This window comes from Nyctereutes procyonoides, unplaced genomic scaffold (genome assembly GCF_905146905.1).
Source record: "Nyctereutes procyonoides isolate TBG_1078 unplaced genomic scaffold, NYPRO_anot_genome, whole genome shotgun sequence".
Classification (NCBI taxonomy): Eukaryota; Metazoa; Chordata; class Mammalia; order Carnivora; family Canidae; genus Nyctereutes; species Nyctereutes procyonoides.
In genome coordinates this window covers 27,466,831-27,488,741 of record NW_026575136.1, presented here as the reverse complement: position 1 = coordinate 27,488,741, position 21,911 = coordinate 27,466,831, and positions in this window count along the sequence as shown.

The following is a 21,911-nucleotide window of genomic DNA, read 5'->3' as shown; positions in this document are numbered from 1 at the left end:
CAATCCTAAGGACATTAAAAGGATAATAAGGGAAAACTACGAACAAGTCTGTGGCCACAAATTTGATAATCTAGATGAAATGGGCTAATTCCTTGAAAGACAAGATCTGCTAAAACTAACATAAGAAAGAGATAATATGAATACCCCTCTACCTACTAAAGAAATTGATAAAATAATTAATAATCTTCCAAAACAGAAAACACCAAGTCCAGATGAGTTCACTGGTGAATTCTATCAAGCATTTAAGGAATTTTTTTTTTATTCTCTCTAATCTCTTTCAGAAGACAGAAGCAGTGGGAATGCTTCTTAATTTATTCTATTAGGACAGCACTACTCTAATACAAAATCAGACGAAGACATTATAATAAAAGAAAGCTAACAGATTAATATTTTCCATGAACATAGATACAAAAATTCTCAACAGAATATTATAAAATTGAATGCAGTAGTGAAATGTATGAATTATACACATCAATTGGGATTTATCCAGTTGTGCAAGACTGGCCAACATTTGAAAACAAATAACATAATGTATCACAACATATCATATCAAAAGAAAAGAAAAATCACAGTCATTTCTATAGATGCAGAAAAGGCATCTGACAAAAATCCAACACCCGTTTATAATAAAAACTCTCAATAAATGAGCAATAAAGGGGAACTTCCTCAAACTGATAAAGCACATCTACAAAACTTATGGCTAACATCATACTTAATGGCCAGAAGCTAGAAGTTTTCTCACTAAGATCCAGAACAAAGCAAGAATGTCCCCTCAAACCACTCCTTCCTAAAACTGTACTAAAAGACCAAGCTATTACAATAACAAAGGGAAATAAAAAATAGACTAACTGGAAAGGAAGAAGTACAGCAATCTTTGCAGATCATATTTATGCAGAAAATTCAGAAGAATCAACATAAATAACTCTAGGCACTAATAAGCAATTATAGCAAGATTATAGGATACAAGGCTAAAGTATCAAAATCAATCTAATTCCTATTTACCAGCAATGAACAAATGGAATTTGAAATTAAAAACACAATATCTAATATATTCTCACCCCAAAATAGAATCCTTAGGTGTAAATCTAACAAAACATGTACAACATCCATAAGAGGAAAACCACAAAACTCTGATGAACAAAATCAAAGAGTGAAATAAATGGAAAAATATCCCATATTCTTGGGTAAGAGTCTCAATACTGTCAAGATGTTATTTCTTCCTAACTTGACCTATTGATTCACTGCAATCCCAATCAAAACCCCAACATGTGATTTTATGGATATTAACAAACTGATGTTAAAGTTTACATGAAGAAGCAAAAGACTCAGAATAGGGAACACAATATTGAAGAAGAAAACAGTTACAAGGACTGGCACTACCTCAATCAAGAACTTACTATAAAGCTACAATAATCTATAAGATTTAATATTGATGAAAGAATAGACAAACAGATCAGGGGAAGAGAATACAGAACCCAGAAATAGACCCATATCAATAACATTCCTCTGATCTTTGAAAAAGGAGCAAAGGCAATACACTGGAGCAAAAATTGTCCTTTAAACAAATGATGCTACATCAAAAACTTCTGATATATGACATGCCACCCTTCCCAGCACTGCTGTCTTCATGGGGAGCCCTCCCCACAATCCTGACTCTAATCATTTGTGCCTTTCTCTTGTCACTCTGTACACTACTTATACTCACTGTAGGTTAGGGAGAGCTAATTTTAAGCATGTTCAACAGCAGCTCCCCACCAGTTTCACTGTCACTGTTAAAGTTTATCCAAAAGCAACTTCACTGGACGTTTTCTTAATGGGTAAAGGTCTTTTCAAAGCTAACCCTTCCCCACATGTGGTACAATATGCTGTTCTATACCTACTCCTCAACAAAGTATATTCTCTGCTAAAATAAAAATAAATAAAAAAATTTAAAGAATTTTAAAACTGGTGCTATGTGGAATATGCAAAAAAAAATGAATCTAGGCATAGACCTCACACCCTTCACAAAAACTAATTCGAAATAGATAACAAACCTAAATGTAAAATGCAAAACTACAGAACTCCAAGAAGATAATATAAGAGGAAATCCAAATATTCTTGGGTATAGCAATGGCTTTCTAGAAAAACACCAAAGGCACAATCCATGAAACAAACAATTGATAAGTTTGACTTTACAAATTAATTGATTTTTGTCAATTAAATTACTTTATTAAAATTAAGCATTTCTGTTTTATAAAAGATACTCTCAAGGAAATGAAAAGGAAATGAAAAAAAATACTTGCAAAAAATATCTCATAAAGGACTGTTATCAGAATTAAATATATAAGAACTCCTAATATGTAAGAACTTTTTAAAGATTTTATTTATTTATTAATGAGAGACACAGAGAGAGAGAGGCAGAGACACAAGCAGAGAGAGAAGCAGGCTCCATGCAGGGAGCCTGATGTGGGACTCGATTCTAGAACTCCAGGATCATGCCCTGGGTCAAAGGTAGATACTCAACCACTGAGCCACTCCGGCGTTCCATGTAAGAACTTTTAACATATAAGAACTCTTAAAACTCAAAATTGAGAAAATCAACAACTACGTTAAGAAAATGAGTCAAAAACTTCACCAAAGAAGATATGCAAATGGAAAATAAGCATTGAAAGAAATGGTCCACATCATATCATTAATGAATTGCAAATTAACACAACTGAAGTTCACTACACATCTATTAGAATGGCCAAAATCCAGAACACTAACAACAGATGACACCAAATGCTAGGAAGGATGTAGAGCAATAGGAATTCTCATTTATTGTCGGTGGTAATGCAAGATAGTACCGACACTTTGGAAGATCATTTAGCAGCATATTATACACTGACTGTATGATCCAGCAATCATGCTCCTTGGTGACAAGAGCTGAAAACCTGTATCTACATAAAAACCTGCATACTAATGTTTATAGCAACTTTATTCGTAATTTCCATAATCTAGAAGAAACCAAGATGTACTTCAATAGATGAATGGACAAATACAGTACATCCAGACAATGGAATATTATGTACAAAAATGAGCTATTAAGCCAAGAAAGAACAGAAAGCAACTTCAATGCATATCACTAAGTGAAAGAAGCCAATCTGAAAAGACTACATAATAATTATATGGTTCCAACTAGATGACTTTCTGGAAAATGTTAAAGTATACATATAGTAAAAAGATCAGTGGTTGCTGGAGTTCAGGAGGGTGAGAGGGAAGTATAGGTAGAGCACAGATTTTTAGGGCAATGAAACTATTCTGCATAAAACTATAATGGTGAATACATGTCATCATATATTTCCCAAACCCATAGGGTATAAAGTATTAAGAGCAAACCTTAATATAAGCTATGGACTTCAGGTAATAATGATATATCAATGTAGGTTCATCGATTATAACAATGTTACACTTTGGGGGGAAGGAGTTGTTGATAATGGGAGTGGCTATGCAGGAGTGGAATCCGGGGATACAAGGGAAATCCCTGTGACGGCTCAATTTTCCTGTGAACCTAAAACTACTATAAAAAATAAAGACTATTTTTTAAAAATCATGGAAATTAAAAAAAAAACATAAAATCAGGATAGAGGGTACATTCTCTGGAAAATGAATAACTGGAATGGAGCACTAGCAGAGTTTTAAGAGTGTGAGGACTATTTCAACTCTGTTTTTTACTTTGATGATGGTTACCCTAGTGTTTGTTTTGCTGCAAACCATTTACCTTTACATTTTTATTTTGTGCACCCTAAGTATATAATATTTCAAGGCAACACATACTGAAAAGCAAACAAACAAAGATGAGTAAGGCAAGAGTCTAAAGAGTAGAACAAGTTTACAAGGAGAATGATTGAACAGTATCCCCCCATGGAGCTAATTAATTCCTCATTTTTGTTCCCAAAATAAAATAAGGCCACTCAGTTGAACTTGGTTTATCTCTAGGCCCAGGAAAATAAATGGAAAAGGTTATATCTAGTACTCAAGTTTGACTGCCTCCCAGGAGTCATGCACCACCCTTTACATCCCAAAGCCTACCCTTGGTCCATAACATACGTTTATGGACATTATTTTTATCGCTCATAGCTACAATAACATTCCTTGAGGTTATATGGCACTAAGGTCTAAATATAGATGTGAATGGTATAATCCGGACTCTTGCTCATGGCTGTCCTAAACCTTGAGGCTAATTCATGAACAGTTTTCCTTGGGTTTACTATGATTCTTTCTTTGATTTTATTCTTTTGTTCTTAATATATCTTGATTTTGATCTAAGACACTCCTAGAGCAACTGCAGACTCTTTTTACTAAGGTAACATGTCATAATCAATTTTCATCATTTAGAATGGCATTATTAGATATATTTAACTTATCCTCAGCATACTAGACCTACACATTCATGTTTTAGAGTTGCTTTTGGACAGGATTGGTCCTGTCTGAAATGATAGCAAATATAGGTTGACTCAGATGGTTACATAGAGTAAGATTAAAGTGCCAGGTGAAATATCAGGTTTCCTTTATTAAAACACACACACACACACACACACACAACACATAAAGCAATATTTAAAAAGTATAGTGCTTTAAATTACCTCTTTAACATTGATTCTTCCAGAAGTCTTAAAATAATATTCTGAAAGTTGAAACCTTTCTTTAGGACAAGTACTGATTACTTTAGATCAAAGGTTGACTCTTTTTAATGATGTAACAGTGTGATTTGAATGACCACAACAAAGTCATAAATCATCTGGAAATACCAATAGCTACTTAATGATGTAACAAAGTATTTCCATGAAAAGTCTTTCTCATTTATGTGTATGGAAGAAGGGGTTTCTTGTGACTCTTTTTTTATTCTTAGGTAGATACTAACTTATAGTCAGTCCTCTGTGTTGGCATGAGTCTAGAAGGACCATGATTTCCCACCATTCTTTGCTGGTTGTAGAATAGTAATCCATACAAGAACCAGAAGGCTAGCTTCTACGTGGTCCCACATTATTTTATACTAGAATTATGTTTGGCATATCTTGCTTAATTTAGATAGCAAATCCCAAGATTTTTCTAAAAATCTAAGAAAAATGTTAATAATACCCAGGGAAGATAAGTTTGTGGTAAATCATTTGTCCTGCAGAAACATAAATAGGTATAAACTATCCAAAGAAAAAGTTCAATATGTGCTAAAAAAAAAAAAAACTAGAAATATTTATATCCTGTGATCCATTAGTTCTAATTCTAGAAATATTGTGGACATGAATGTGTGCACAAAGATGTCCATGTTTAATAATAGCAAACTAGTGGAAACAAATTAAATATCCAAACATAGTAGAATTATAGTTTTTAAGAATTTTGAAAATATTTAACAATTTTTTTAAAAAATATAATATAGTAATAGTTATAATATATTTACCTACCCCCCAAAATAGCAAATTTTCAAATATAAATGACATTTACAAAAAAGTACTGAAATAGAACTATATTTGCCAAAACATTAACAAGTAATATCTCTGGATTTCAGATGTATAAAGACAAGTCTTTAGAGAAAGGACTAATCCTGAGACTACCTTGTTCTTGAAGAAAATCCTTCCTTCCATCGTGTCCTGTGTCCCCATAGATTTAAGAGGTACAAGGTTTCAATGCCACATGTAGTGCCCATGGAAACTTATGTTTAATACTCCAACTGCACTCATCTTAATCTGCACTTTGGCACTCCTGTGAAGCCAGAATTTTTCTGAAATTTGTAACATGTTTATCCTAGAGCCTGTTTTCTCTTGCTTTCACACATGTATCCTTAGGTGACTCAATTAGCTCTTTTACTTTGATATTCTGCAACCAGGACACAGAATTATTGAATTTATCAGCTCTCCTTGCCCCAGTATTGAGGTAAAGATGTTTGACAATGGAACATCTTAACTCCAGATAAAAAAAAAAAAAAAAAAAAAAAGCTGTCATGTTGACAACTGAGTTTGATGAAAAGTTACACACACACACTGACAGTTATTTGAGGGTATTAACTGTTCTGTAAACATATCCAGGATTTTAAGACAAGACATAAATAAGTGATGAAATTCTCTGAAATGATTCCATTTTTAAAACACTGGGTTTGGGGGCATCTGGGTGGCTTAGTCGGTTAAGCACCTCAGCATAGGTCATGATCTTAGGGTCATGAGAACAAGTTCTGTAGGGCTCTACACTCAGCGCAGTCTACTTAAGGCTCTCCCCACTTCCTCCTCTCTCTCCCCTCCCCCCTGCTTGTATGCACTCTCTCTCTCTCTCTAAAATAAATCATCTTAAAAAAAATCCAGGATAATAGTATGCAATTAATATTCAAACAGAAAGTGTCTAATATTTATATCTGAACTTTGGTAAATTTGGAAAATTCTGCCATTTTCACACTTCAATACATATGAAAAACAGAACAAGTGCCAGAGTGTTTATGGAAGGCAAGAATTAGGAGTTAAAAAAAAAAACAAAATGAACATTGACAACACTGGTGAGATAGAACTGACAACAATAATGTAATTCCTGATATTGCTAGTGCTGTTGCATTAAGGAAATTTGGTTTCAGTTACCCAGTCTTAAGGACATAACGTCTAATATCACAACCTTGGGTGAAGGTAGCCCCATTTCTGCCTGTCACTTAGTGGAAAAGCACTAAGAGAAGAGGATTTGGTCATGATATGCAGCTGCCCTGGCACACATGCTCTCTACTTGGATGATACTATGTGGTTCAACCCAACTCCTTCTTGAGATAAGTGATTAACTTTGGGAAATAAGTATTTCTAAAGCCATTTTTCCATGAGGAGTCATGCAACTGACATCTATCCCCAGCCACCTATATCTTGAAGGACAGTGCTGGGGCCATGATATTATGATGCCTGCTAAGGGTTCAAGAGTTAAAGGGACTAGAGAACAAGTTTCTCTATGTCCTACACTTATTCACAATTATTCACTAAAATAAGTAAGTTTATTTTTAAGAGACTGGTTTTAAGGGCTTAATTCTCAAAGCCTATGTTACAGAGTTAGAAATTAATTGAATAAACTATACCCATTATCTATTATTCCTCTATTTTCAATTACTCAATAGACAGCCAGAAAGCCTGTACTAATTATCATTTAATGATCAAAATTATGGGAATAACCATTAAATCCCTACAATGATGATATTAGGGGAAGAAACTGGAATGCATGAGAGTCAAATTATCGCAGCGAAGATTTGAACACAGGCTCACCAGATTTCGGGCCCTTATTGTAATTCTTCTTCTTCTGAAGCCCCCCTTTTGCATTCTTATATGCAACTTCTCATATATCTAGAATGATAGAATGAATTCTGCACACTAGCTCCAAACAACTAAACCTTACATCATGAAATAAACATGTAACATATTAATAATTTTTATTTGTTAAATATTGCATATGGTTCCACATACAGGTGATATATGTTTTTTTGTGTGTTAATAAGACAGGGATAAAATGCAATAATTATTTGTATTTCATATATACATACATATTTTTATACAAAACCTATAAAATAGATTTTATATATTTTATATATAAGAAATCCACAACATAAATAGACAATACTGAATGTATCAAACTCTCCCTAATAAAGTGGGGTCAATTGACCTATAATTTGGTTTATTCCTATAGGAACTGACTTGGATCTGACGCTTTATAAAGATTCTTATATTTCCTTTTTATAGGTTTATCTTCTGGCTATTAAGCTATTCATTGCTTTTCTCAATGAGCAGCACATAAGTCTTCCCTTCCTAATTTGTTCTTTCTAATTGCCTACAGTCTGAGATCTTATATAATCTTGATTGTTAGACTCTTTGCAAAATGCGATAAGACGATGTGTGCAGAGATCTGAGAGGCTCATCTATTGGTATAGTAGAAGTGAGTTCTATTTTTCATGAGAGTTTGTATTATTGACTTGAAGTCTTCTATTTTGGCTTCTTACAGATATTAGAGTTTGTTAGTGATGTAGGGAAGTAACAGAGAATTGGAAAAATGAAAGTAAACCGCAAAAGAAAGAATAGAAAACTGTTCTCAGAAAATTAATTAAGAATATAAACACTCAAATATTTGTGCAATTTAAAAATCTCCAGAAGCTATCTACCATTAACGAGTGAAGTGCACTATACAAATGCCAACATACAAAATGCCAAGTCTTGACCATATTCCTATGATTATACAGAAAGAATAAGAAAGTATCTCATTTGAACACCTGTCTAATCTGGTGGTCAGCGTTTGTTTCTGTAGGAGGAAAAGGGAGGCTCTCTGCTCCACAAAGAGGTCTCTCCTGCCTCTACTACTTCCCTCTCCCTTCCTCCATTCTCTCAAGAAGAATAAAGCATTAATCTATTGTTTCAGGATGTAGAATCATATTTGAGGGCATATACACCCATGTGTAGGAATTAACTGAATTTCTGGCCTCCTTCCAAGATATGACCACCTACTGTCTACCTTTATATGATGAGAAGAAGACCCAAGAGGCCTTAACATAAAAAGCCATGTCCTCTTTCCATGTCCTCTCCCATAGGAAATGAAGAGATAAATTGGCCCAAGCCTACCATCCTAAGATAGACATCTTTGGCTACATTTTTCCCCATTTGAAGACTTAAGTATGCTGGCAATTCCTTCACATTCCAAGATTATGCAGGCAACCAGAAGATTGTACTTTCTCAAAATTGAGATTTAAACCTTAAGGGCAAGAATGGCTCCTGAAGGCCTCCAACATAAAACTTGTGCCTCTAGCTGCTCACTAGAACTTGGTTATCTACCCAACTGGCAATAAAATGACACCCTGATTCTCATTTACTCTTGCCCCTTTTACACAGTTCCCCTAAGGATTTCATTAGAAGAGAAGTGATTGGCAGGACAGGACTAGAGGAACTCATTCATTCTTTAAACAAGCACCATCAAATATAACATAATCAAACCCCAACCTGGCTTCACAATCCCCTAAACATACATGAGTTGTTTTATTGAGTATCTACCGCTGTGTTATTGAAAATAATGATGAGTGTGGATACGTTTAGAGTAAAAAATGATGAATAAAGGAAAATTTTTACATTTATCATCTTATTTAGAGAAATGGTAACATTTTATGAATCTCTGCTTTAAGGATACACGAAAGGAACTCATAAACTAAACTCTGAATGAGATACACTATACCTTCTAATGAAATTTGCTAAGTCCCTCTGCTTGTTCAATTTTCCTTGATTTGTTATGAAAAATAATATTTTCATCAACCTATTTCACAGTAAGTTGGAGTACCTTCTGGCATAATATGTTTTCAGTTAAATAATAGCATTCATTAAAATTCAAGTTCCCAGAAGGCAGAAACTTTGTACTCTATTTGGTCTATATTTTACTTAATGGGTTTGTCTTTTACAGCACCAATGGTTATGATGATAACGCACAGTCTCCAACAGCAAAATAGCATACACATCATGGTGAGCTTGTTAGGAAACCCGCAGTTGGGAGATTTTAAGAGTTGCCTGTTGGCTAGTATTGACTTCCAACGTGAGATAAAAATGTATCACATATGTCTTCCCCACCGTGATGGGCTTACCACAGGAAAGATTAAGTAATGTTTTACAGTCCAGTAACAACTTGACAAAAGAGAACATAAAAATGGGTCGTTACATGTTGTTAAAACACAGAGATACCAGAAAGGGACTTCTCTCCAAGAGAAAAATAAGTTACTATATAGAACCTTGGTGTCCTCTAAAAATCAAACACTGTTGCTCTAACTAGAACTACAACCCTACAACCCGGGGTGGCAAGAGGGTGCCAAAGCACAGACAACGGAGCCAGGTGTTCTCCCTGCAAGCAGCTGCTGCCTAGTGATTCACAGTTTGTGAAAGCAAATTTCTCAGTAACAGAGATGCCTGAGTTCACCCACGGCCAAGAAGCTTTCTATTTCATTTGAACAATTCTGTGAATGGGGAAACATAGACAGTGACTTCTCCAATCCAAAAGGCTACAGGGACAAACTAAATATATCTGACATGGCAGGAGAGACCCGACAAGGGAATCAGCTACTCCTGGGACTTCTGCAAACTGGTATTGATCAAACACATGTCATTTCAATTCTCTACCTCTCAGTTCCCTAACACATAATATCAGAGGATTAGATAAATCATCCCGGCTTTTAGACTTCACAATTCTAATGTTACTAAATACCCACAACTCTTTAATATTTAATAAATTATATCCTTTCATGTAATATCCATGTCATAAATAAGGTGACTGATGTATTCAAAGTATCTGGACAAACAGATAATGGCAAGAAAGGAGACAATCTCTCCAAATCCAAGGATTACACTTTTGAAGACCATTAACAAATTTGTTCACTGAGAAAACTAAAATTACTAAAAGGAAAAATGTAAGTAGAGGAACAAAGCAAAAACAAACTGTAGTGCCAAGTCTCCATGGAAACTGTGAAGAGTAAGCACGTATGCCACAATCATGCTGAGAAAAAAAGTGTTATAAGCATACAGTTTGCTAAAATTTAAAATTTTTTAAAGATTCCAGCAACTATATTCTAGATAGTAGTACTCTCTAAATATTTGATTGTTCCATCAGCATTATTATTTGATGACATTGCCTGTTGTTTCACTGAGATCCTGCTGATTCCTGAGCATCATACAGTCCTAGAAATGGAAAGACATAAAATGGCATGTAGTCCACACCACTTGATACTTAGCATCCTACCAATGGGCCATTTTATGTACCCTCTGTTTTTAATTGTAGAGGGCATGGCTGATACTCATGCATGATCAAAGCTTAAGGTAGGGATTTACTTGACTCAGGAAGCAATGCTCAAAATAAAGAGATGGGAGCTTACAAAAAGATTCTGGTCTCACATTTATAATGAAACTTTTTATAAGCATGGAATATGGGAAATTCCCCAAGTTGAGAAAAGTCATTTAAACCTTGCCCCTTGCCAAAAAAGGAAACTCTTGGAAGATCATTTCACATTCAGGAGACTTCCACGTCCCAGCAAAGACCCCTCTGAGAAGAGAACTACTACATCCTCGGCAGGTCAGCACAGAACCTGTATGAGACAGCTATCTCACTGCATGCTAGAAACAATTGCTTTTAAATTATTTTAAAATGAGAAGAAACACTTTAACCCCAAAATAGATTGAAGTTAATAGAATAAATGAAAGACCTATGCTAACCAATTTAACTTCTTATCAGACAGGAAAAAGGAGATGAACGTCAATCAAAGACATGTTTTACACAAACACTAAGCAACTCATTTGTTTTGATTCACAAGCCATGCTCTCTATCAGCTCAAAATGTGGTCTGTTTCCCATGCTACCCTCAATCAATTTCAAGGGAATAGGAATTATTTTATTTATTTATTTATTTATTTATTTATTTATTTATTTATTTATTCATCCATCCATTATTTATCAAGCGTAATAACTTGCCCGCTTCTCTTTCACAGAATAGTTTTTCATTTCCATTTTGGCTTTATAGTAATGAGTTTTAGGAATTTTTCTTCTTTGTGTTTTATCTTTTCAAATTTCTTTTTTCAGTATTCTTTCTCTCACTGGATGCATAATCACTAAAGAATAACTATGTATAGTCACAGTACTAGATACTAGGTAAATACATATAAGTAAGACACCATTCTTGTCTCAATTAGTTTTACAGTGGCAGAGACAATGTAAATAAAGCATTCAATGAATTGTTAAAGGTGCAAAAATAAAAGAATCATACTGTAAAATTAAGAAATGCAAAGGAATGACTAGGCATTGATATCTACAGGAGGAGTGGAGGTCAGAAAATCATTGGGGGTAAACACTGGAGCTGCAGGTTGAGCAAGAAATTAGATGTAGTAGTAAAGCACTCTGGGCAGGCAACGTATTAGCTCTAATATTAGCTCAATTACATACACATTAGCTAGCTTCATACTGTCCCACAGCTGAAACTATTGTCTTTTTTTTTTTTGGTTCACTTTATATGCTTTAATTTGAATAAGATTATCCATATTTGCCTTCAAGACTTGGATTCTTTAACCTGTTATATCCATGCTGCTGTTGAATCTCACCAGATGGATTTTGTAGTTCAGTAATGTCCATTTGATACTTTAACACTGTAATAAATTTAATTAGACCAGAACATAGGCAAGGGACTGGAAAACTGAATTAGAAACTTTCTGAAAAGTATTGACTTTTTTGTTATTTTCTTTGAACAGAAACAAGTCTACTGCAATTTCTAATGTCAACTTGGTTTTACTTAATACTTTTCCTCTTTTTTAAAGGAGAACTATCTTTGCTTCCTAAACGACGCAAAAATTAAGAGATTTATAAGTTTCCGGATTTCATCACTTCTAACGTAACGTGGACCTTAGATGTGTGGCTGGTCTTAGAACAGTACAACACACTAGTAAGGTCAGTGAGCTATGTGCCATACCAGACAGAAAAGTATCTGTAATTCCTTACACTACCTCTTTTTAATTGTTCTTCCTCATCTCCAAAAATGAGAGCAAGAAAGGTAGGCTGGAAAGACAGCATTTAGTTTCTCCATGAAGTACTATTTTTAAAAGAGATTAACCCAGGAAATCGTGGTGTCCTATGGTAGGTAGTCCTTAATGTTCACAGATCAGAAAATAGAATATCCTCTCATTACCCAAACATCTTACTTATTAACCAATCTACATAAACAATTACATTACTGGGATCCCTGGGTAGTTCAGTGGGTTAGCACCACCTTCAGCCCAGGGCATGATCCTGGAGACCCGAGATCGAGTCCCACGTCGGGCTCCCTGCATGGAGCCTGCTTCTCCCTCTGCCTGTGTCTCTGCCTCTCCCTCTCTCTCTCTCTGTGTGTCTCATGAATAAATAAATTTTTAAAAATCTTAAAAAAAAAAAAAAACAATTACATTACTCACAATGGAGGCGTGGAGTGTGCTCCATTCCTTGTTCTGATGCCAGCAGGCCACGGTGTTAAGTTGTAGGGCCAAACTTCCATATATCTTAAGAATAAGCGAAGGATAAGTTTTCTTGAAATATCAGAAAGATTTTTCATCACGGCTGAGACCAATTTATAGTACAGCAATTCCTTTTTCCTACTTTGATTAACGAAACTCATCCTTAAGAACATGCCCAACAAATAAAAGGCTCTCAGGGTTTGGGACTGGTCTGTGACGGATACTGACTCCGCCGGTGTTATCGCCCAACACCCTAGAGCGGCATTTGCTGTGCACCCGTATCCAGGATGCTCGTTCCAGGGTCGAGAACCAATTCAGACAATAAATCTTCCAACGGCCATTGCAGCTCTTGATCAGACACGACCTCCGGCGCACCTATGCTAGCACCTATGCCACCGAGGAAGGCGATGCGCTTCTGCACACGTCTTGGCAGAAGCCGGTCCTCTTTGTCCGTGGACAAGTTCTGTTACTTTCTGCTGCGTTTCTGAGAACCCGGCTCTCGCCTCTCTCTGACCCGCAGCTGCATTAAGGGAAGAGCTTCGGGTACCTTCCTACCGAGTCATCTTGCCCCCCAACAAAGAAGGGACAGAATTCGGGTGGAAAAATGCCTTCGGTCCACGTAGCCGAACAGCGCCGCCAGCGTACTTGACGGGATTGGTTCCGGCTGTCATTACTGGAGCGTAGATTCCAAACGCGCCTTTCCCTCCACCTGCGGCCCAACTGGGAACCGGATATGACGTCGCCCTGCTGGGCCTGACCTCCGGGTCGGGCGGTAGAAGAGGCCCGGGGCCCCGGGGTGTGACGCGGGCCCAGCCGTGCCCTCCGGCTCGCAGCCAGCGTGGAGCGGAGCCTGCCGGGAGCCCCCCTGTGAGGAGCGCGGCTTCGGCCGTGGCTGGCACCAGGCGCGGCTCAGGCCCCAGGAGCACGTGGCGGTGGCGCCTCCCAGCAGGGCCGTCGCTCCGTGGCAGGCTCGCTGGAAGTGAAACGGCGGAGAGCGCGGGCACGTGCCCTACCTGAGGTGGCCGTGGTGTGGACGCCGCTGCAGATGGTCTGGGAAAAACTGCCCATGAACAAGGGGTTCATGGGGCGAGAGCTCTTCCTTCCCTTCTCAGGTAAGAACCCCTTGAACTTTTGAATATTCTGCGCCGCCAGCAAGCGTGAGCCCCCGAGTGGCATCACGCAGCCCCGTGGGCCAGACTTCTGATGAGCCTGGGGTGTCAAACCGCCACCCTGCCAAGGCGAAGCAGGGGGCCATGGGCGCCGCCATCTTGGTGGCAGCGCGAACGGAATGCTGGGATCTTGAGTCGTCCCCCCACTCTTGACCCTCCTACCCGACTTGGTACGTTTTTTAAGAGTTTGAATAAAGTACTGTCAGAATGTAAATGTGCACTATATAAAACCATCACCACGTTCAAGACAGCAGACATTTCTGTCACCTTCAAGAATTTCTTGGTATTCCTTTGTATCACTTCCACCAATACATCCCCAGGCAATCGCTGATACGCTTTCTATCACTACAGATTAGTTTGCATTTCCAGGAATTATCTGCAAATGGCATCGTGTACTATAACCTTTTCTTTTCTTATTTTTTTTTTCCTGGCTTCTTTCAAAGAGAATAACCATTTTGAGATGCTTGTTTATTTACCAATAGTTTGCCACGCACACACACCCCCCCCCCGCCTTTTTGTATTTATTTTTAAGTGTACCATACTTAAAATCCATCACACTTAAATAATTCATCAACACTTAAAATTTGTTGATTTCATCTCATGATAAACACTTGGTTTCCAGGTTTGGACTATTGGAAATGAAGATGGTATAGCTTTGATGTAAACGTCCTTGCACACGTTTTTGGTTTTGTTTTTAATTTCTCTTGGGTAAGTGCCAAAGAGTCACAGTAAATGTAGGCTTCACTTTGTAAAAGAGTACCGAGTATTTTCCAACATGCTTAGACCATTTCCACATTTCTACCTTGAGAGTTCAAGTTGGTCCACATGCTTGAGAACAAAAATCATGGTAAGAGTCTTTCAAGTGAGTATTAGTAACTATGATTGTTTTGTGGTGCTATGTCATTGAGATTTTAATTTGGCAGTTCCTTTCCTAAGTAATACTCTGCATTTTTTCATGGGTTTATTGGACATTTGCATATTTTGTGAAGTTGTCTGAGGTTTTATCAAATTTTTTTAAAGATTGATTGATTTGTTTGTTTTAGAGAAAGAGCATCATCAGTGCACATGTGTGGGGGAGGGGCAGGATCCCAAGCAGCCTCCCTGCTGAGGGCAGAGAGTGAGAGGTGGCTGGATCTCCAGACCCACCAGATCGTGACCTGAGCCTAAACCACCAACTAAGCCACCCAGGTGCCCAGGGTTTATCAATGTTTTAAACTCATGGTTTGTGGCCTTAACATTGAATTGTAAGAGATACTTTTACATTCTACGTACAGTTTCTTTGTGTGATAAATGTCTTCTAAGTACTTTTCTCCCAATCTAATTCTTGCCTTTTTATTTTCACAATAGTGTCTTTCAGGAAAAAAAAAAAAAAAAAGATTTCACTTTCATGAAGTCAGACTTACAGATATGTGATGATGTATCCAGTTCTAAAGCTATGTTTTCCGTTATCTGTGTTCTATCTGAAAGAACATTGCCTACCCCCAATTTTTAATGATTTTATTATAAGAATTTTATGATTCTTAATTAAACATTTAGATCTAGAATCCATTTTAAGTTAATATTTAAGTATGGTATGAATTAATGGTCAATTTTAAGAACTATATGATATCCAGTTCAATTTGTTAAAAAAATAATTTCCCCATTGAATTCCTTGAAGCCTTTATCAACAATTCCAGACTTCTAGAATCAATTTAATGGTGTGCTGAATTATGAAGAGCATTGTCCCATCCTTTAGTAAAAGAAACTGCAAATTAACAAATTTTTCTAAGCTATCAGAGAGGGTGGTACAGAGGAAATTGGTTAATGAAAAAGGGGCTACCCAGGAGAACTTTTCGGGTTATGTAACTATTCTGTATGAAACCGTAGTGTTGGGTACAATGTTGGCATTTGTGAAAACCCATAGAGAGTGAAAATCCCGGTATGCAAGATTTAAAATATCAACCATAATGTCAAGGGATCCTAACCAAGAGTACAGAAGGTGACATATAAAACTAAATGTATTACAGTGTATAGTGCAGTATGACTTCATTGAAGAAAGTGAAGGTAAAAAGTGAAGGTAAAAATGAAATGACTGGGGAATCCCTGGGTGGCTCAGTGGTTTAGCGCCTGCCTTTGGCCCAGGGTGCGATCCTGGAGTCCCGGGATCCAGTCCCACATTGGGCTCCCAGCATAGAGCCTGCTTCTCCCTCCTCCTGTGTCTCTGCCTCTCTCTCTCTCTCTGTCTATCATTCATAAATAAATAAATAAATAAATAAATAAATAAATAAATAAATAAATCTTTTTTTTTAGAAATTGAAATGACCTGAGTTGCTTTGGAAACAATGTTTCTATTATATATTGTTAAGGCTACAGATAAAAAAAAAGAACCATATATAAAAATTGTACTCTAGTTATTAAATTGATTTCCCACAAGAGTATGGATTACCAGTTCTGAGACTACTCTATATGTATTCTATGGTTAAACAAAAAAGTAAATAAATCATAGTTAATGGTAACCAGTTTCCTCATTGTCAAATAAAACAGTTAAAAATAAGCAAGAGAGGAGGTCTAGAATATCCTGTGGTTAGATTAGCACTAGAGACACTTCAGATGTGTGCATAGCCATAGTGTTGGGTAGATAAATGTATTTCTCAGCTCTGTCTACTGACAGGGCCTATAAACAATAATGTATCAGTAGCAGTGAGCACACTGAGAGCTCAGCTCTTGGTTTCCAAATACAATTCGCCAGTAAGTTTAACCAAGGTTCTGTGGAAAAACAACTGATTCTTGGGTCTTAGGAAATATGGCAAGATGATTTGGGAGATCTTGAAGTGCCCAAAAGGAAGTTAATTCAAAGAAAGCAAAGTGAAGCTGGGGGGGGGGGCGGTGGATAAAAAGGACACAGGAGCCAATTAAGAAAATTCCCAGTGGCTATACCTGGAAAAATTTGAGCAATAAAATAAATAATAATAATGTATTACAACTCAGGCACCTAGATGGTTCAGTGGTTGAGCATCTGCCTTTGGCTCAAGTCGTGATCCCAAAGTCCTAGTGTGGAGGCTGAGAAAAATTAAGGCCATCCCACCTAAAGTTTAGCATTAGCACAAGTACAACCATCTTAGGTCCCTGTGAATAAGAGCTGAACTTTACGGGAAAAACTGCAGAATGTCCTCAATGTCCTCGGCAGGTAATCCCATATCAGAAAGACAACAGAGCCCACGCCCGTGGTAGAAAGTCCCATCTTAGAATGAGAACAGAACTCAATGCCCTTGAAAGCCCCATATCAAAATGTAAACAGAACTTGAGAAATTCTTCCATCCCTTCTGAAAATCCCCTAGACCAGCCTATAAAAAACCCAGCTGTAACCCACTTCGGGGTCCAAGTCCCTGCTCCGCTGTGTCGGTATACTTGGACCCAAGCTCGAGCTTGCTAATAAACCCTCGTGTGCTTACATCGGTGTCAGCTCCTTGGTGGTTTCTCAGATTCACAATCTTGGGCACAACACCTAGGATCGAGTCTTGCATCAGGCTTCTCCCTCTGCCTGTGTCTCTGCCTCTCTCTGTGTTTCTCATGAATAAATAAAATCTTTTTTAAAAAAGTAAAATTGTATTACAACTCAAAGAACAAAGTAAGTATATAGTCATTAATATTGATATAAATAAAAGGTTAAATGAATAAATAAATGTGGAAGAAGGAAAAAGTCTTCCTTAGTGAAAAATTCCAAATAATGTAGACAGTCACCCTTCCAAGGGAGTCGAACTTAATTCCAATCTGCTTGGCTATACATTGGAATTAACAATTCATTTGTAAAATGTAGAGGATTATACAGGAAAAAGAGAAACTTTACAGAAGAGGAACCTGGCAGATTTCAACTTCATCAAGTGGTCAAGGTTAACAACTCTCCCATCATGAGTCATGTTCATACTATTTATCTCCTGTTATCATGCAATGAGAAGATGTATCAGTCAGTATTCTCCAGAAAATAGTAACAGCATCAGATAGATAGGTGAGTTGGAATGTAGATACATGGACAGTAGACAATAGATAGATATGGTGATATAGCAATATAGATTTATCTAAAGGATTTGGCTCATGTGATTTAGGGGACTGGTAATCTAAAACTTGTAGGGCAATGGAAACTCAGAATTTAATTCTGTACTCTTAACACAAAATTCCTCCTTTTCCAGGAAATCTGTTTTTGCTCTTAACACTTTCAAGTGATTGGATGACATCTACCCACATTTTTTAGAATAATATCTTTAATGTCAGTTGATTGTTGATGTTAATCATATACACAAAATGACTTCACAACAACACCTACATTAGTGTTTGATTAAAAAACTGTGAAATATAGCCCAGCCAAGTTGACATATGAGACTAAGCGTGGTAGAAGTGCACCTCACTTTTGTGGTATTCTTTCCCCCACACCTGTAATAATCTCAGTGTAATCATGTCAGGCAAATGCAACTTGAAGACCATTCTACAAAATACTTGACTGGTAGTCTTCAAGAGTTTCAGTCATGAAAAACAAGAAGACAAATTCTCACAGGATGAAGTAGACTAAAGAGTTAAGATAACAAATGAAATGGCATATCCAGGATTAGATTCTGGAATAGAAAAAGGACATTAGTAAGAAAACTGGTGAAGTCTAAATGAAGTCTATATTTTAGTGAATATATTGTACCAGAGTGAAATTCTTAGTTTTCTCAAGTGCACCATGGTTATGTAAGATGCTAACATCAGGGGAAATTAGGTAAAGGGTATACAGGAATGCCGTATACTATGTTACCTAATATGAAAAACTAAAGTTATTCCAAAAAATTAAAAATAAAGTAGTAGATCAACTGGAAATATTTTAACATATTATGGGCAGAATAAATATTAACATTTTATATAAAAATAATCCAATTTTTTAAAGTACCATTTGAAAAATAAGTAAATGAAAAATAGCCAATTACCTAAAGACACTTAAATCCACTTGTAATAAAAGTGACTTTAAAAATTTGAGATAATATTAAGTGTTTATCATATTTCCAAATAGTTTCCTATTCCTTGTTCCCCAGATACAGTGAAAAGATCCATTATGGATACTATTCAGCCATGTGTATTGGTCCAAGAATACTAGAGGAATTCGATATTCCATATAAAACCTCAAAAGATACCTATCATGTGATCTAGAAATTATTGAGTTAGACTTTTAATTTAAAAAGATAGGGGCAGCCTGGGTGGCTCAGCGGTTTAGCGCCACCTTCGGCCCAGGGCCTGATCCCAGAGACCTGGGATGGAGTCCCACGTCAGGCTCCCTGCATGGAGCCTGCTTCTCCCTCTGCCTGTGTTTCTGCCTCTCTCTCTCTCTCTCTCTCTCTCTCTCCCTCCCTCCCTCTCTCCCTCTCCCTCTCTCCCTCTCCCCCCCCCCCCCGTGTCTCTCAGGAATAACTAAATAAACAAACAAATAAATAAATAAATCTTTAAAAAAATTAAAAGATGAAAATAATTTATGTATGCCTAGATAGACAAAGAAGTGAGAAGCAAAGCATATCCAAAAATAAGGAATTTGTTAAATATAATACAATAAACTCATACAATGAAAAATTATATGGGCATTAAATTACCTGGTAGATATATATTTACTGCTATGGAAAAATGTTTGAAATATATTGACATTTGAGGGGCACCTGGATGGCTCAGTTGATAGAGCATTCAACCCTTGATCTTGGTGAGTTCATGAGTTCTAACCCCATATTGGGGGTAGAGATTATAAATAAATAAATAAATAAATAAATAAATAAATAAATAAATAAATAAATATTGAAATATGTTGGCATTTGAAAAATGTATGAAATGTATATGTGACAAGTTAAAATAAGCATCTTGGATATATGCTGAGGTCTCTTTATCCTTAAGTACACTAAAATCACCTCACGACCCCTATATTAACTGTTGCCAAAAAAGTCAAGCATTCTGGTTCATGGAATATGAGCCCCTCTGATGCATTCTCAATCTCTTTGATACTCAGTCAAGTTTCTTCACCTCTCCTCTCCCCAGGATTAATCTGAATTCCCACAAGAGATTAAGTGTCTGGGTCACTCTAGGGAGGGTCATCTGGTCTGAGTGCTGTCCTCCATTCTAGTAGGTAGCTCATTGTTTTGGCTCTTGTTTTTTGCTTAGAGTTCTACTGATGCCTTCCAACAGGGCTTCTGGTCCTGGAGAACTCACTTCTGTTCCTACTCCCTGATTTACCTAGATAGGCAAATTTACTTAATGCATTTCTCTGCTGTTCTAGTGATACTCATGGTAACTTTTTTACACATTACAAATTAGGTGTAGAACTGAAACATAAGGGATTTTACCTATTCCTCAGTTATTGCTACTCTACTTTTTTAGGTACCATATTGGCAAAATAGTTGGTTTATCCTCTATGAAGACAAATATTCACCTAGCTCTGTGGTGAGAAAGGAAAGGAAAACACTCAAACTTGCTCAAAATATATCCCATTAGAATTAGTAGCATTCCTTTCCAGATGAAAAGAAAATGCAAAAGAAAAAGAACAAATGGTAATATATCCAAATGTACACAAAAATGACCCCTAGATACCAAATATTAAAGATGATTCCTATTTTTATGTATATCAGGGTGTTCTAGTTTGATTTTTAAAACCCAAATATTTATTTTTTTAAATATTTTTTCCCTAGGAACAATAATTCCTAGGCCCCTTCCTTCAAAATTATAGTTCTATTATGTTCAGAGAATTTTTCAGCCAGGACAACTCAAAGATCTTTTCCAGAGCTGTGTTTCAAGCTTTGTAATTGTTTTAGAATTGATTGCTATACAAAATAGGTTTATATGTTCTGACAGTGTGTTAATACAATAAAAGGAATTTTTAGTAGCAAAGGAGTTACAATTTTTCATTTGTTGTAGTAAGTTTTTTTTTTCTTTTCATTGCTGTCTCTTTGTAGATAAAATGGGATTTCATAAGTTCTTGTTTTTCAACATGGGTTTCTAGGAAATTTTTTCATCACGATGCCTTGTTCAAGGCTAAATACAGCTCAGAGAAAAATACATCCAAAAAAAGCCTTAAAAAGATTTATTGTGTTGTGCTTAATGGGAAATATTGTTACCATAAAAATACATTGTAAGTTGTAACCTTGAATGTTTGTTTACCAGAATACTTGAAAGTAAATGTAACAGTCTTATTTTCTAAAATAGATAAGCTGCTTTTCCTCTGGTATCTATGCAATAGTTTCAAAACAATTTTCTTAGGAATTAAGTACCTGTTTTAGCATCAGTCAAATATTTTAAATTTGTTTATCATTCAAATGTAAGCTATGTAGTTTGGAATATTCATCCTCTAGTACTAGAAATGCTTTTATTCCTTTAATGTGAACCATACAGTCCCCACTGATTGCCAGATTTCTTCCTCACTTTTAAGTACCAAAGTTTCTATTTGTGAAATTTCGTAGATAGACAAACTTATATGTCTGAGGAAACTAGTAGCCACCAACCTCTGATAGAAGCAAATATCTGTCCCATTGTGCTTACAAACCTGGACACAGGAACTTTGGAGTGAGCCGCTGTGCAAAACAAAAACTTTCTATGCCCAGTTTTGCCAGTGAAAACTGGTAAAGAAATGGGAAATCTTGTGTGGCATTCAAAACCTTGTAAATATTTAGCAATTGGTGAAATAAAACCTGACATGAGCAGGCCTGGACAAGACAAATTTGTCCAGCTTAATTTCCTACCTCACAGCTGCTGAGTAGGTGACCTCAGCAAGATATACTCTTCTGTCGGCCTCTGCTTCCTGGTCT